This window comes from Ceratotherium simum, chromosome 8, assembly GCF_057802395.1.
Source record: "Ceratotherium simum simum isolate JZ-2026a chromosome 8, ASM5780239v1, whole genome shotgun sequence".
NCBI lineage: Eukaryota > Metazoa > Chordata > Mammalia > Perissodactyla > Rhinocerotidae > Ceratotherium > Ceratotherium simum.
The window spans coordinates 21,940,579-21,957,850 of record NC_141907.1 but is presented as its reverse complement, the minus strand read 5'-3'; the positions used below and the strand labels follow the sequence as shown (position 1 = coordinate 21,957,850).

Sequence of the window (17,272 nt, the reverse complement as noted above, 5' to 3'; positions counted from 1 at the left end):
AGTAGATCCTTTATTAATCTTACTTTAAAATAAACATATAGAGAGAAAGCACTAAAATTTCCTTTGCTAAAAACCAACATGCTCTGTACGACTTCACTATATAAAATTCTTCAACTGCTCCCCACTGTCTACCAAATGAAAAGCAAACTACTTTTTATGGCTTACATAACCATTTCCCAATCCTGTCCCTGACACTCTTGTTGTTAGACCTTATCTTTTGACACTCTCTCCATATAAACTCATCACTCTAATTATATGAAACTAATAGTTTTTTTTTTAACTATTATGTTTTTTCTACCACAATATTTCTGATTTTTCTTGTTTTGGTTTTGTTTTAATTGGTATCTTTATTGATTTTTTTCCTGACTCCAAAAATATAAGATCATACAAAAGATTATTTCAGAAATCCACAATGCAGAAAGTGAAAATCCCCTATAGCCCCAAACCCCAGAGGCATATTTTTCGGACTTTTATATATTGACAATGAACACCATCTTCAGACAAAAGACTTAAGTTGGGTTGTTCTCTACTGAAACTAAGAAAGAAAATTTTAATAGCTGTATAATATAGAGCAAATCATTTCACTTTTCTGAGTTTCAACAACCTTGGGTGCAAAATGAAGAAACAAGGTTTTAGGATCAACACTACTCAGCTTGTGGTCAGCAACTGTTGTCAGTGAGCAAACTGATACCAGTCTACATTATGCATAGAAATGGAGAGCAGCCAGTTAGAAACCTTTATAGCAATTAGACAATGTTTTCAAAGCATGTGACAAATGTACTTATTACTGTGTAGGCCCTAGCCATAATGAATTGGAAATGAAAAATCTGGTCCTTCACCACAGATACTTTGAAAAGCACTAATCTAGAAGGTCTATTCTCGCTCATGTATCTTCTGTTGTTCTAAATAGTGCCTTACCCTTTTTTCCCAAATACTCTTTTTTAAAGTTATTTTTAAAAAGGCCTGCCTCATTGCCCCAACTCCTCCTATTTCTATTTCCTATTTTTCTATTTCCTATTTTTTTATTTCCCTATTTCTGCCCATCCCCCCTGCTCTTTTTGACTGATACCTTCAGAATCCAACAGACATACCTGGAAAAATCACTGCCACTGAGATGCTCAGAAACTACCCCTATTTTGGAAGAGGACCAAGAGCTAGAGAGAAATTCTAGATTGAAAACCATGTTGACGAACAGAGCAGGGAAGAAGCCTGTCTTGGAAATCGTTCAGTCAGTTGGAACAAATGGAAACTGTTTCACTTATGTGATACATTAAAAAAACAATGTCCTAGGAAATTCTCTTCACCACATGAACACAAAGAATCTAGAGGTAGAGTTCTGTGGCTTCAGGATCAATATATTTCAGAAAATAAAGCTAATTTCCATACATAGACTATATGTGGCATTCTATCTACTAAATTATTTTCAAAAGCCCAGAATGAGGGTATAGATATCTTTCAAAATATATGCTTAACAAAATAAAAGAATTAATATATCCAAAAAAAAGGCAATTTAAAAAAAAAAAGCTTAATGAAGGTATCTATAGCTCACCAGGTGTAAAAGAGCTATCTAGCTCCTAAGAAAGTTGGGTGAAAACTGAATAAATACATTGAATAATATTTTCCCTAGAATTATCATTTAAAATATATTAATTTTAATTAAGATATTAATAAAATTAAGATATACTTCTGTTTTAAAATATGACCCCAAGATAACACAATTCATAACAAACCACATAAAAGTATATTCTATATTTCATAAATCTTCAACATTTCGATCACAAAGCAGCCGTAGAATGTAAAACACTATAATTAAGAATTACTTTACATTGAACCTAAGTTGGAAAATGTTTACCTGAACCAAACACACAAAATCATCAGCTTCCATTAAACTCTTCCCCCAACATTCTACAGAAGAGTAGACCACTCTGACTCTTCAGACTTCTAAAACTTCATAGAAAACTGCAAATTTTCAAAATGAGGCAGGCTACTAGAGAAATTTTAAAAACAGTCACCAATAACTGAAAATGCATGAGCAAAAGACAAATGCTTCTTATTCGCTGAAATCCGTGAATTAAGGAATACGAAAATAGAATCTGAAATCCCATGAAGTAAACCTTCAAATAATGTACAGGAAATGATGTAGAGCTCTTTGGTAAACAGATTCAATTATGCAAACCTACTACAGGAAAGCCTGAATTGACAATACAAATACAGGAGTGAATAAATAAACGACTACTGAATATTCTTTTCAAAACATTCACTCAGATGATTCTTTTAAATAAATTCTTCTAGTATCATTAAAGAATTTACTTATCCAGTTTCAGGAAGTTAGCTTTTAAATGATAAACTGATTTCAGTTCCTTGTTCCTTTAACATATATATTATTTTGTATTTAATATTTGTATTTTGTATTTGTGCTGTTTTTATGCTATATTTATTTTTTATTATGTTTTATTTTTATGTTATGTTTTATATTTGTATTTGTGCTGTTATTTTTATGATACTGCTTTAATAAAATCTGATACATGTTAGTATAGACATATTTTGGGGCTCTATTCAGCCTATACCTCTTTCCCTGAGAACTACCTATTAACATTAGTGTAGATCCCTGAATGTGTCCAGTGACTCCCCCCTCAACCTATCACCTACTGCCACACCTATGTGACCAAAAGACAGACACTTGACCCAGAAGAAAACAACAGAGCCTGACTAGAATGACAAGATTTTATCTCACGAGAAACTACAATTCAGATCATGAAAAGTTGGGTCACTTGGCCCTGGCTCTGGATTTTTAAGGTGATAAAGATGCTGGTATTAAAGGTACCATTTTATGAGCAGCCAAGATGGGCCAGGTGGTAAGGCGAACAGAGGAGGCCAATATGCAGAGAGAGAAAATAATGACCGAGAACCGAGGTGAGCACAGGGAGAGAAAGAAATGGCACCAGGAACAGCCTTGGTTCTTGATAACTTTCCAGTTATACTTCCTCAGGAGCCTGAGCTACACAATTCTCGTCCTGATTTCCATGATATAACAATGACAAATTTGTTTTCCCTTTTATTCTTAAATACACAATTTTAAGACCTCAGTACCAACGAAAGGTGATTTACCATCACAGTTAAGTACTCAGACTCTGGAGTCCGACAAAACTACATTCAAAATCTGACTCTACTACTTACACTCTCTTTAGCCTCATATTTCTCCTCTGTACAATGAGGAAAATAAAATTGCCTACCGCATATGGCTATGAATAAGATTAAACTAAAAATGCATACATAGTGCATAGAAGTGTTAGACAATAAAAATATTTTGAGTGTTTTTTTTATTTCAATGTTGTTATTGCTGCTGAAGTTTAAAGCCTGAATAAATGTTTCACCCTGACTATACTGGTTGATTTAATACACATTTGGGGGAATATCAGACATTTATAAAGCTAAGAATGCCCAACACTCTTAAAGTATCATTTCAGATACTCTAAAACAAAATACATAACAGAGATGGGGAGCAAAACCACAGCATTTTTATTAACAATGTAAGCAGAGACTTCCCCAAAGGACACCTGTCATCAAAACAACAGTGTCCCAGGTCTGACATGTGAGTCACCTACAGCAGATGGGTTCCTTGAAAAAAAGTACATGATCCTCCTATCTTGAAAATAATACTAAAATAGCTTAGTATAATGTATCAGGGGAAAGAAAGCATAACAAGAAAAGTACTACTGTTATTCCCACTTTTAAAGAAAGAAAAGCTAAGGCTAAGGGAGGGTTAGCAATTTACTCTATTTCATTTAACTATTTAGGAGACCTAATGTTGGAAGTAAATGTTAAAGAATTCCAAAATGTAAGTTCTTCACCACCATCCTAACCTAGATGTTCTGTAAAAATGCACTGATTCCCAAACTCTTAGATAACATGCTAATAAAGCATGAATTGCCCATGTTTCTCTCTTCATCCAAAAATTGTTATATCAAACAGATAGCATAGTGGTTGAGAGCGCAGACTCGGTCTCCAGATGGCACGGATATCCCAAATCTGCCATTGCTGTATGACCTTAGTAAGTTACTTTACTCTCTGTGCTTCAGTTTTCTCATCAGCAAAACGGTAACAGAAGTCATATGTCAAAGGGTTGTGAGGAGTAAGTGATTTATTTCATACGAAGTGTAAAGAACAGTGCTTGGCATATACTAAACACTCAACAATGTCAGCTATTTCATGTAAATCATCTACTTTTTATAATAATGAGTTAAATTTTTGTCTTGATTTGTACATTCTATATCCTTTCTTGAAATGACTGAAGATAGTCTGAGGTACTACAAAACACCAGCTGATAGTCACTGACTTCAGAATTAAATCTACAGAGAGCAGCAGCAGCAAATCTTGACCAAAACTCACCACACGAGATGCTATAACTGGTGTAGAGAAAATTCTGATCTTATCATCTAAGATGGGTGACGACACTGACACAACATCACAAGAGAACACTGGCAAACCGCAATATGTTTTCATGAAATAAGAATGAAAAAAAAAAGTAAATCATTTAACATCTGAAAAAAATTTCTTCAGATCCTAAATTCAAACATTTAAACTCTATGCTAATGAAAACTTCAAGCTGACTTCTGCTCCACCTCCTCCCACTGTAACTCCCAGCACTGTTGCTATAGTACCAGTTCAGCCCTTAATCCCATTCCCTTCCAACATCAAAAACCCATCAGGTAATCCCCAATTTACCTACAATAAATGACCTCCTTAGGATTCTGTTCTCAGAACAGCTCAGGCTTCAACTGGCCTCACAAATTACTGTCAACACCATTTAAGCTAAACCACAGCCTTTTATGAGCTAGCTGGTTATGACACTGATTTAAATGATTGATCAGTCCGTAGACAGATGACAGAGTCAAACTTAACAAAGAAATTGTGAAACACAATGTTTTTACGAGCTGAAGTCTGCCTGTCATTTGTTTTATAGGAACCAGTACATGATCTATATCATTAACTACTCTTGAAGATTATTATTGGTTATAATCCAAAAATCTCTAACAAAATTACCCATGATTCCATCAATCTGTCCATTAGTTTAAAAAAAAAATGCTGTACTGTCATTAAAAAGAACACCAAAATAAGAGTCCAAAGGCCTATGCAAATGACTTTCTCTGTTTTCATTTGAAAAATAAAAGGTAAAAACTACCTCACAAAGTTACAAAGATAAAAAAGGGCATAGTTTTATAAATATATGGTGAAAATTTGTTGCTTTTATTGAAGTTAAAACAAGTAGGTGCTGTAGCAACTAGAGATATACCAAAGTCTCGTTTTGGCCTTAGTTTCTGGCCAAAATCTACCATTAGGCTTTCGTCCTAGATTGTGGAATTCTCAACACCCAAATACCTATTTAATCGTCTTTCTGACATCCATGAAATTGTGAGTGATCAATACACATGAGATCACATAAGGTAAATTATATCCAACCAGCATGACGTCAGTAATACAGAAGGTGAGTCATTCACATTTAACAGTAATAAGTGATCTTCACTTTAAGTAAAAGTAAGCATTCAAGAACTAACAAAAAATCTCCTTCTGTTTTTTATTTGCTAAAATGTAATGTCAGAACTTATATTTCAAGCCAAGATGAGGTTACAGAGACCAGATTTACCACCCACCCCCAAAACAACTAAAAAACTAGACCAAATATATGTAACGACGGTTTTCAAGACATTGAACATCAGGCAAAGTACAGTGATCCCTGAGAGACCAGAAACAAAGTATGCCGTGTGACTGCCCTAAATTAGTTCCAGGACTCCAGGACACAGCGCAGGAAGAGGGAAACCAGGCAGAGATTGGTAGTCCTGAGTTGAAGAGATGGAACTGGAGTCTGGGGAGAATAATGGAGGCTAGAGATTACAGGACTAAGTACCAGAGAAGAGTGAGCTGCACAGAGACAGAAGCCTGGGTATCTAGAAACGGTGCCTCAAGTCTTCAGCTGACCACTGATCAGCTCACACACGCAAGGGAGCTATAGCAGGCCAAGGAAAAGAGACACGCAAAAGAATTAGAGGAAACAATCCCTGAAGATTACACAAGGCAGGAAATAGTGTTTGTTCCAAGGAGACAGAGTAGAAAATCTCATAATTCATGGGTCACCAGGTAGAACACCAAGAAAGGTTTTGCCTCAGTACTGGGGAATATTAACCCTACACTAAACTCTACACTGGTCCTACCTAAAAAAGATTGTTAAGTACAAGCCAAAGGGATTAAACTGTTTCCAAGTAACTTAACCCTGTCCTAGAACAAAGCTTAAGAACATGTATAGGAATACAAGATACTCGGCACCCAACAAAGTAAAATCTACAGTGTCAGGCATCCAATGAAAAATTACCAGGCATGCTAAGATACAGAAAAATACAACGAAAAATTAGGAGAAAAGTCAATCAAAACCTACCCAAAAATGACACAGATGAGAGAATTAGTAAATAAACGTATAAAAATAGTTACTACAGTTATATTCTACATATTCAAAAAGCTAGGGTAAATATTGAGCATGTTAATGCAGACATGTAAGACTAAATGTTTTTTAAGATCCAAATTAAAATTCTACACATGAAAACTACAATGAATGAGATGAAAAATACACTGAGTGACAGATTAAACACAGCAGACTAAAATATCAGCAAACTTAAATACAATAAGCATTAGAAACTATCCAAATTGATAGTGAGCTGTGGGACAACTTCAAGCAGCCTAATACAGGTGTAATTGGAGTTGCTGAGGAGCCAAGAAAGAGTGACAAAAAAATATATATTTGAAGAAATGATGGCCAAAATTTTTCAAAATTTTATTAAAACTATAAACCCACAGATCCCAGAAGACAAATAAACCTCAAGACAAGAAGCATAAAGAAAACTATACCAAAACACATCATAATCAAATAGCTTAAAACTAAGGACAAAAAGAGTATCTTAAAAGCAACTTGGCAGCGGGGCAGGGGGGAGTGGGGTGCAGTGACACATTAGGTACAAAGGAACAAAGATAAGGAGGACAGCAGAATTCATTAAACACAATACAACCTAGAGAACACTTAAGAAGCATATTTAATGTATGAAAGAAAACTGTTAACTTACAATTCTTATCCAATAAAAACATCTTTCAAAAACGAAGGTGAAATAAAAACTTTTTCAGATATACAAAGACTGAAAGAGTTTATCACAAAAAGTCCTGTACTACTAGAAATGTTTTTAAAAATCTTGTATGCAGGAGGAAAATAATACCAGATGGAAATCAGAATCTTCATAAAGGAATAAAGATTGCTAGAAATGTAACTACATGGGAAAATATGTGCAATTTGTTGTAGGTTACCAATTTTGCAGGATACCTCAATAAAGCTGTTAAAAAAAAAATACGTAACCTGTAAAGAATGTGTGGGAAATGGCACATCCCTATATCTGTAGGAGTACAAACTAGTACAATCTTTTTGGAGGGCAGTTTTAGTAAATCAATTAAAATGTTAAACACTCACTGCCTTTATCCCAGAATTTCCACTTTTCAGAATTTATTCTACAGCAACACTCCCAGAACTATATAAAAGGTCAAGGGCGTTCACTGTAATATTGTTATCAATAATGAAAACTTTGAAACTACCCAAACTGCCAACAATTAGGAGAATTGTTAGACAAATTATGATACTACTATGGCAAAATTAAAAGTAAGATATATCTATTTATCTCTAATAAAAAAGAGAAGCTTACATTATAGTTATTTGACATTTAATAAAATAATGTCCATTTGGTATGGTTACCTTGCATATTTTTTCATGCTGATTAGAAGCTCTGGATGGCTATTATATGTCTAATATATTAAAAAACAAAATTACAGGGGGCTGGCCCTGTGGCATAGCCGTTAAGTGCTCGCGCTCCGCTGCTGGCAGCCCAGGGTTCGCATCCCGGGCACATACCGATGCACCGCTTGTCAGGCCATGCTGTGACTGCGTCCCACATAAAGTGGAGGAAGACCGGCACAGATGTTAGTTCAGGGCCGCTCTTCCTCAGCAAAAAGAGGAGGACTGGCAGATGTTAGCTCAGGGCTGATCTTCCTCACACACATAAAAAATTAAAAACAAAAAAACAAAATTACAATCAATCAGAGCTTCTGATGTACATTTTCACACTCTCTTAACTTCTATCCTAACGCAAGAAAGTGTTACCTGGATTCACCAAAGCACTGTTTGATAATTCCTAAGAACAACACAGAACTAAATCAGGCATTCCCTGATTTAGTCTTACTGAGATTAAAATTCTGTTGTATGTTTATTAACCATTTGTATTTCTTTTATGAAATGTCTATTATATACTTAATTTATTTCTGGGAATGTGTTGGTTTCCTCTCTGACAAAACACAGAAAGAGGGGGCTGGCACAGTGGCGTAGTGGTTAAGTTTGGCGTGCTCCACTTCTGCAGACTGGGTTCGGATTCCGGGCGCACACCTACACCACTCATCAAGCCATGCTTTGGTGGCAAACCACATACAAAATAGAGGAAGATGGGCAGAGATGTTAGCTCAGGGCCACTCTTCACAAGCAAAAAGAGGAAGATTGGCAACAAGTATTAGCTCAGGGACTATCTTCCTCACCAAAAAAAAAAAAACACACACACACAGAAGGAGAGACAGAGATAAAGGGAGAACATCCCCCCAATCTCCTCCCTTTTGATGTTATCATGGGAGGATATACAATGCTTGGAGCTATTGTAGCCATTTCCAACCAGGAGTAGAAAGCCAAGAAAATGTAACACAGAGCCCTACACGTTATTGAGCCTCTGAGCTAACCTTGAAACCACTTAGTAGTCTCAGACTTATGGTAATGTAACTTCAAATATTAAACCCCTATTGTTTAAGCTACTTTAATCAGGTATTCTATTACTTGCAGCCAAAATCATTCTAAAATATACAGTCCTCAAATAACAAAATTCCTGTAGCTTGCTGGTCCCCATCAATTAGGTCTAGTATCCAGAGTCCAGACTCATTTAAATGGCCAGTAATAAGCAAACATGGCTTTGACACAGGGAAATAAAGCAAAAGACAGGGAATTATAAACGTAAGGAATCACAAAATCAAACTGGTAAATTGTTTGATAAACCAGATTATCCAACTGCATATTATTATGTCTATATATCCTTTTACTAAAGACTAAGGGTTATGAAGCCACCCAAAATTTGGTTCAGCTTTGTGGGAACTCAAGGAAAGGCATATTTCCACACTGGAGTTAGATAAAGGAAAAAGAAGAACACACAGAAGTGTAAACACACAGTAACATACACACACAAACACAAGCATGCCAGGCAATCGCAGCAGCAAATAGTGAGAGAACTTCCTATTGAGAAGAAAAATATCTCGAGATAAAAGCCAGAGCTATAAATTGAGCAGTTCCTTCTACCTGATCTTCTTTCTCCCTTGCCAATCTTAAAGAACCAAGGTTTAATTAGACTACATTAAGGGAACTGACAGATTCTTATCAGAGGTTCTAATAATTTCTATTAAGTATTCACCTATATTTTCTTATAATTTCTGTATGGTTTCACTTTTATTATTAAATTTTTTAATTGATCTGGTTTATTTTTTACGTAAGGTGAAAGGTTAGGATCTAACTTTATTTTTCTCTAAATCTTCATTATCCAAGAATTATTTATTGAAATAATTTTAATAACCCAATGAGCTACAATGCTACCTTTAAATAATTTAAACACGGTTGGATATCAGTATTTTCACATGGTTCAACTTAATTATATACAGACACAGTTCTATTTCTCGGATACTCATTCTATTAATTGCATTTACTTGTTTCACTTTAATACTAACAGAAGAAAAATGATGATGATTTTTGCACGTGCCAATTATAATAATGACATCATACGCAAATGCAACGATTTTAGATATATGGCCCTGGCACAAATCTAATTGACATCACTGTAACTTTGTAAATCTGCCAAGGTTTCCAATTCAAATAGTATTAGTAGTACTAATAGTACTAAAACAGCACATGATTTTTTCTAAGACTTTATTTTTTAGAACAGTTTTAGGTTCACAGCAAAATTTATCAGAAAAGTAGAGTTGCCAAATACCCCCTGGCCCCGCAGTACATGCTTTTTCCATTTAAACATTCTCCATGCACCGTTCAAATTAAAAATCTATATTGAGCCATATTCACAAGTCAGTATACATATGCATACATATGCATAGAGTTAACAGAGTTTGGGGAAATGTTATTTGGGTAATCAATTAAAAAATCAGATATTCAGTGATTGTTAGCTTACAAAGAATATTTTGTTACTTTCATTAAGAAACTACTTTCACTAGTTACTGGGAAAGATTATTACACAAAAGTAAAAATAAACTTTTAAAATACTAATTTGAGCTCTTCAGCATCTTGCCACTCTTACCTGGAGTATTTAGTAACAGATTATATTTTAACAAACACACAAATTTTAATTTGCATTAAGATGAAACATCATGAAAGCACAATGCAATCAATTATTCACATAAATATTTATTATCTATTTATGAGTCAGACCATGTTCTGAGCAGTGAGAATATAGCAAGTATAAAGCAAACAAAAATCTCCACCCTCAAAGAATATATTTCCTAGCATGGGGAACACAGACATTAATAAAATAAGTAAAACTAAACGTATATTGTTACTTGAAATAAGCAATGTTGAATTTTTTAAGAAAGAAGAGAATAAAAATATTTAAGTGTTTGCTTATATTTAAAAAATTAAAGGAGAGGTAAACCATAAAATTAGGGGCAAAAAGGTTACTTTTAAAGGGATGGAGAGATTGGATCGGTGGTTACCAGAGGGAAAGGGGGGAGGGAGGAGGGCGAAAGGGATAATTCGGCACATATGTGTGGTGATGGGTTGTAATTAGTATTTGGGTGGTGAACATGATGTAATCTATGCAGAAATAGCAGTATAATGATGTACACCTGAAATTTATACAATGTTATAAACCAATGTTACTGCAATAAACAAAAAATTAAAAAATAAATAAATAAATAAAGGGATGGAAGAAATATGGCATATGGGACAGGGATAGAAGCTACACTTTTTACATATACTTTGTTTCACAGATAGGACTGTGGAACCATATAAATATTTTTATAATCATTAAACAAAATTAATTTTTAAATGTAATCTCCATAAGTCACAAGTAAAATAAAACAAATGAACCTAACTGTATATCCAGTTAGTAATATAACCATACAGTTAGGAACAATCTCCACTTACTTTAACCATATATCCCTAGTGGTATACATCCTATGAAGAAAAAAAAGAACTGAGAGAGAAAAGGCTCAAACTGTTTCGAGCAATCATATCATTGGTGTTAATGTTAGTATTGTTATCCTGAGACTGTTGTGTGCATCCTGTGGGATGAATCTAATAAGGAATTATGCTGGTATTGTTAAGCACCAATAGTTCCAGCGTGACTACAGGAAGATACAGGAGTAAGATAGATAAGGTTAAATAAAAACTCTGTAGTATTAAATCTGAATCTTAAGTATCAAGCTGAATTCATAGTGTATATCATCTTCAAAAAAAAAAGATTTTCCTAGCTCTGTCCACTGACAAGTCATAGAAACGACAACTAAGCCAGCACTGCCAGCACATTGATTGTGGTCTGTCAGATACTGACAATATCTGTTTTCCAATAAAACAAATCAAGGCTTCTTAAACAAATGGCTAAAGAAAGCGGAACTCTGGGGCCAGCAATGTGCAAACTGAGCCTGGAATGTCTTATGAGAGTATAAAGCAAGAAATCTATCAAAGACTACTAAGGTTGGGTCAAAAGGATCCAGGTGCAAGCTTAAATAAGCTTCCACTGGCCAAATACGGGACAATTTAAACAACAAAATAAATCATAATAATAGCCTGACAGTCATTTAAATCCATGAGTTTATGATTCTATACACACACACACACACACACACACTTCTCTTTTATCTCCTTTGGAAGATCCTTGGAAACCATCTAATTATTTTGAAAACCTATAAATAAGGGGAAAGAAGCAAGCATTTATCCTGTATTTCCTACAGAAATAGGCAACCAAATAACTGACATATTGAAATTTCTCTTTAAAGAAGTATTCCAAATAATAAGAGAAAAGAACAGAATTAAATTATTGGCATTTTGCAACCTCTAATAGATTAATGGATCTCGGTAATGATCAACAATGGTGGATAAGATCATAAAACATCAAAGACGATGCCAAATTTTTTGGCCCACTCAAGGACTATTACGATGCAGTTATTTAAACAGTAAGTCCACTGTTAGAAATGAAGATAACAGAGAAGAGATTTGAATCAAGAAGAAAATCAGGACTTAATTTTGAACATTTTAAATTTAAGGTTACTGTTAGATATCCAAAATGGAGATGTCGATGCAGTTGGATATATGAATCCAGAGCTTAGGACTTCAGTGAATAGAGGGTATTTAGGAACCTTGAAATGAGGTGAGATCACCAAGGGGGTAAACATAAATAGGCAAAGAGGTGTAAGGACTAAGTTTAGGAGCACTTCAACGTTAAGAGATCAAAGAGATGAACAAAGAAACTGAAAAGAAGAAACCAATATAATCAAGGAAAACAAGGAAAGTGTGGTGAAAAGCCAAGTGAAAAAAAAACGTTCGTTAAAAAAGAAAGCATGTTCAACTATATCATGACGCTGGTAGGTGATATGAAGACTTACTAACTAACCACTGCATAGCATCATGAACATCTCTGGTGAGCATAATAAGAACAGTTTTAGTGGAGTAACAGAGGCAAAAGCTTAAGTGAGTTCAAGAAAGAACAAGATGAGAGAAACAGTACACAAGTCCCTTTGAGGATCTTGTTATAAGGGAAGGAGAAAGGAACGGGGCAATAAGCAAAGGGAGAAGCAGAGTCAGAGAAGTTTTTGTTTTTTTGTGTTTATATACTGGGAAAATAATGGCAGATTTGAGTCAGAGGGGAAAGATGCAGTAAAAAATTGAAAATACGTTTCTTGAGGAAGAGAGGAATGGGAATGCTAAACCATTGCCCTACAGTGAGAAGAGAAGATGAGAAGTGCACAAGTGGAGGAATTCCCTTTTGCAAAGAGCACAAATAGTGAATCAACAGTAAGAGGAGAAAATACAGAGTTTATGGACACAGATGCAGGTGGATGAGACCCCCGTGGTTATATGGCCTCTGACAGTAAGAGAGGAAAAAACTTCCCTACCCCAATCCTAACATCTTTGGTTATTAGATCACTGGGATAAGATTTTAAACATACCACAAAGTATAGAAATAAACTAGCAATTGAGAGTTAAAGGAAAATTCATGACCAATTATACTTAGATTTTATAGCAACACAAAGATTTCTCTTCACTGACTTCTACAAAAGAAAGTGACAGCTTCAAAATGTGAGTATCAGAACGTTCTATATCTCAATTGGGGTGGTGGATACATGGGTATATACATTTGTCAAAATTCATCAAACTGTACAGCTAACATCTCTGCATTGAATTATATGTAATTTATATCTCAAATATTTAAACCATTAAGAAATCTAAGAAACTCATTCTCTTTTACAGGCACAATTTTATTCATTAAAAAGATATTTACTTTAAATATACTGCTTATCTCTGGGGACCTTTAAGAAAGCCAGTCTTTAAGAGATCCCATTAATCTGCCATACACTGTAATTTTTAAATGTCTTTTTATCATTTGTTGGGTTTTCGGGGTAGAAGAAAAGACTAGCAATGGCAAAACCAGTTAGAAATCAAATAATAAGAATAAAACTCAACAACTCAGAGAGGGAAACATGAAGGCAGACAAAGATGAGTCCAGAGCATTGAGCCTCAGTTGTAGGTAAAATAGTGATACCATCAATAAAAAATAACAATATAATTAAGGAGAAATAGGAAACAGTTAAGGAAGGCAGTGATTGGCTCAGCATAAGACTTCCTAGACAGGAAAACAAGGAGAGAAAGCAATGTATTTTTTTAGAATTTAGGACACTGAGTTGGCGATCCTAGCAGACAAAATGTGAGAATGGAATTTAGGACCCAAGTCGGAACCGAACATACACGAAGTGATAGTTAAAGCCATGAGCCTGAATAAAGCTTCCCAGAAAGTAAAAAAAAAAGGAAAGAAGAGGCCCAAAGACAAACATCTTACGGAAGAGACTTCTGGTTTCCAGTTCCGCATGTAAGGACCTTGGAAGTCGCCACTCCATCCTAACAAGTAAAAAGCTGGAATGACTGAAAAGTAAACAACTCTTCTTTGATCCATAAGAGAGGGGAGAACACAGGACAAACCGCTGCCCCTAAGACTGGAAAGACCGACAGGTGAATACAGGCTTACCTTTCCCAAAGCAGAGTCAGGAGAGGAAGCAGCTGCGGGAACGAGTGCTGGGGTAGGAAAATCTGAACTGTAATTGACGAATTGCTGGAGGATGAGCACAGACAAGTCAGAGTGAAAAACTCCACGGATACCCAGTCATAGGAAGGGCCCCCACAATATTGTGAGATTTACCTCCAGGAGCTCAACCAGATTCCAGCAGTAAATACTGGAGAAAAATCCTCTCCTGCTTCTAGCAAGGGGCGGCGAATGACATTTTGAAATACCCCGGAGCACTCTGTTCCTCTTAACAAGCCCTGCCCTCAGGGGAAAAACAGTTAACCAGAGCCTAACCTGCTGGGGTATTATCGGAACCTAACTGACTAGGGGAAATACTCAACTCTACCAGACTCTAGCCTTCCAGTGGGAGAAGGGAAATATTAACTCCAGCTCACTCTAGACATCCTGTCTCACTTAAAGGGAAAGAAAAAAACAAAAACTGAGAAACACTGGTGAACTTAACAGCCCAGAGGCACAGGCTCACTAAAAGAGCTTTTAGTGAGGTCTGAGACCTCATCGCAGGCCTATAGAACACTTCCTCTCCCCACACACTTCACCACCATATTACTAGAAGCCATTACAGCAGTTCCTTTTACCCCATACAACATGTCCAGCTACCAGGAAAAAATTACAAGGCATACCAAAGCGTAAAAAACACAATTTGAAGAGAGAGCAAGCATCAGAACCAGACATAGCAGGGATGTTGGAATTATCAGACCAGGAATTTAAAACAACTACAAATAATATGCTAGGGACTCTAACAGATAAAGTACGCAGTATGTTAAGAAGAGATAGGCAATATAAGCTGAGGGATGGAAATTCTAAGAAAGAACAAGAAAGAAATGCTAGAGATCAAAAACCCTGTAACAGGAATGAAAAATGCCTTTGACATACTTACTAATTAGTAGACTGCACACAGCTGAGGAAAAAATGTCTGAGCTAGAAATTTCTAAATCAATAGAAACTTCGAAAACCAAAAAGCAAAGAAAACCAAGACTGAAAAAAAACAGAACAGAATATCCAAGGAATGTGGGATAACCACAAAAGGCATAACATATGTGTAATGAGAATACCAGAAGGAGAAGAGAGCAAGGAACAGAAGAAATATCTGAAACAATATTGATGGCGGGTTTTTAGGGCAGTGAAAATACTCTGCATGATATTATAATGATGGATATATGTCACTACACATTTGTCCAAACCCACAGAATGTACAATACGAAGAATGAACCTTAAAACCAAAGACTTAGGGTGATTATGATGTGTCAATGTAGGTTCATCCTTGGTAAAAAATGTACCATTCTGGTGAGTGAGTGCTGATAATGAGAGTGACTAGGCATACATGAGGGTAGAGGGTATATGGGAAATCTCTGTATCTCTCTCAATTTTGTTATAAACCTAAAACTGCTCTAAAAAAATTAAGTCTTAAAAAATAAATCTTATGGAATACATACACTTAAGGGAGCAAGAAGAATAAAAAAATCAGAGAAGTAGCCAGAAGCAAAAAGAAGGAAAACCAAGCAAATTTCTTTTTAATTCCATGTTCCACTACACTATACTCCAGGCAGACTGAATTATTCACTACTGCATAAATTAGTACCCTACATTCTTGCTTTAATGCTCTTCCCTACCTTGTCCCTTCCTCTTGGAATGTTCTACTATCATCGACACCTGTGAAAACCACCCATTTCCAAAGGTCCATCTCAAGGACTCATACCTCTCAAGTTTTTCTTGATGCTCCCCAGACAGATGTGCACTCTCTCTTCTAAAGCACAAGAGCAATCCATGATTCATGTGTATTCCTAGTACATAATTTGCCATAATGTGTCTTGTATTATTCATACATGACATTATACGCCCTACTAGATGGTAAGCTCACAGAGGTCTATGTTTGTTTTTTCGTTTTGCCCCATATTTAGTACAATGCTGTATACATAAATAGGAACCTTAAACATTAGGTGTGTTTGTTTTTAACTGAATGGTTAACAATGCCCTTAGGAGTATAGGTATATTTCCCAAGCCCTTGAGGGAGAAGGTCAAATACCATATGATTTCCTTCATTAAGTAGTAGATAATAACAACAATAAACAAACACATAGGGACAGAGATTGGATTGGTGGTTACCAGAGGGGGAGGGAGGAGGGTGAAAGGGATAATTCGGTACGTGTGTGGTGATGGGTTGTAATTAGTAGTTTGGTGGTGAACATGATGTAATCTATGCAGAAACAGAAGTACAATGATGTACACCTGAAATATTTACAATGTTATAAACCAATGTTACTGCAATAAACAAAAAATTTAAAAATAAATAAATAAAATAAAATAAATAAAAATTAAAAAAAAGAAAATAAAAGGAAAGTGAAAACAAAACAAAAATCAACTATTTGATTTTAAAAACAGTTTTTAAAATTCCACAAAAATTCCTATACCTCCCTAATTAAAACGTGAAAGAAATTTTAGGTACTTATGGGATATAAAAAATAAAGGTCAGTTGGCAAGGATTAGTGATTAAAGTGAAGGCTCTCAAACATTTTTTATCAATTATTTTAAATATTTTCAGGGTCAAGATAAAATATTCCCTTAGTTTTAAAAAGATTCTCTTTATATCAACTGAGCTTAAGAGACCTATAGTTTCAGCCCTCCAGACCTAATAACACTGTAAAAAGGCCACAGGGTAGTAAAAAGCAGGTCATCAACACCTGGTGTTGAGCAATCTCAAGACAGGCCAGACCCAGAAAGGCCAGGACAGAAAGCCTAAATAAAATAAGGGTTAATTAACAATGGAAAATAGCCATCTTGAGGGTGAGGTAAGGTGTATTCTTCAGCCAAGCTTTAGATAACATTCAACACGTAAGTCAATATGATTCAAACCAAATACA

The 17,272-nt window shown here is 35.3% G+C and overlaps 1 protein-coding gene across 3 annotated transcripts in view; it reads right to left on the bottom strand.

Moving 5' to 3' along the window:
- The window catches only part of STIM2 (stromal interaction molecule 2), a 151,325-nt gene that overhangs the window by 64,112 nt on the left and 69,941 nt on the right, over nucleotides 1-17,272 (bottom strand). The gene's annotated exons all lie outside the window — the stretch shown is intronic.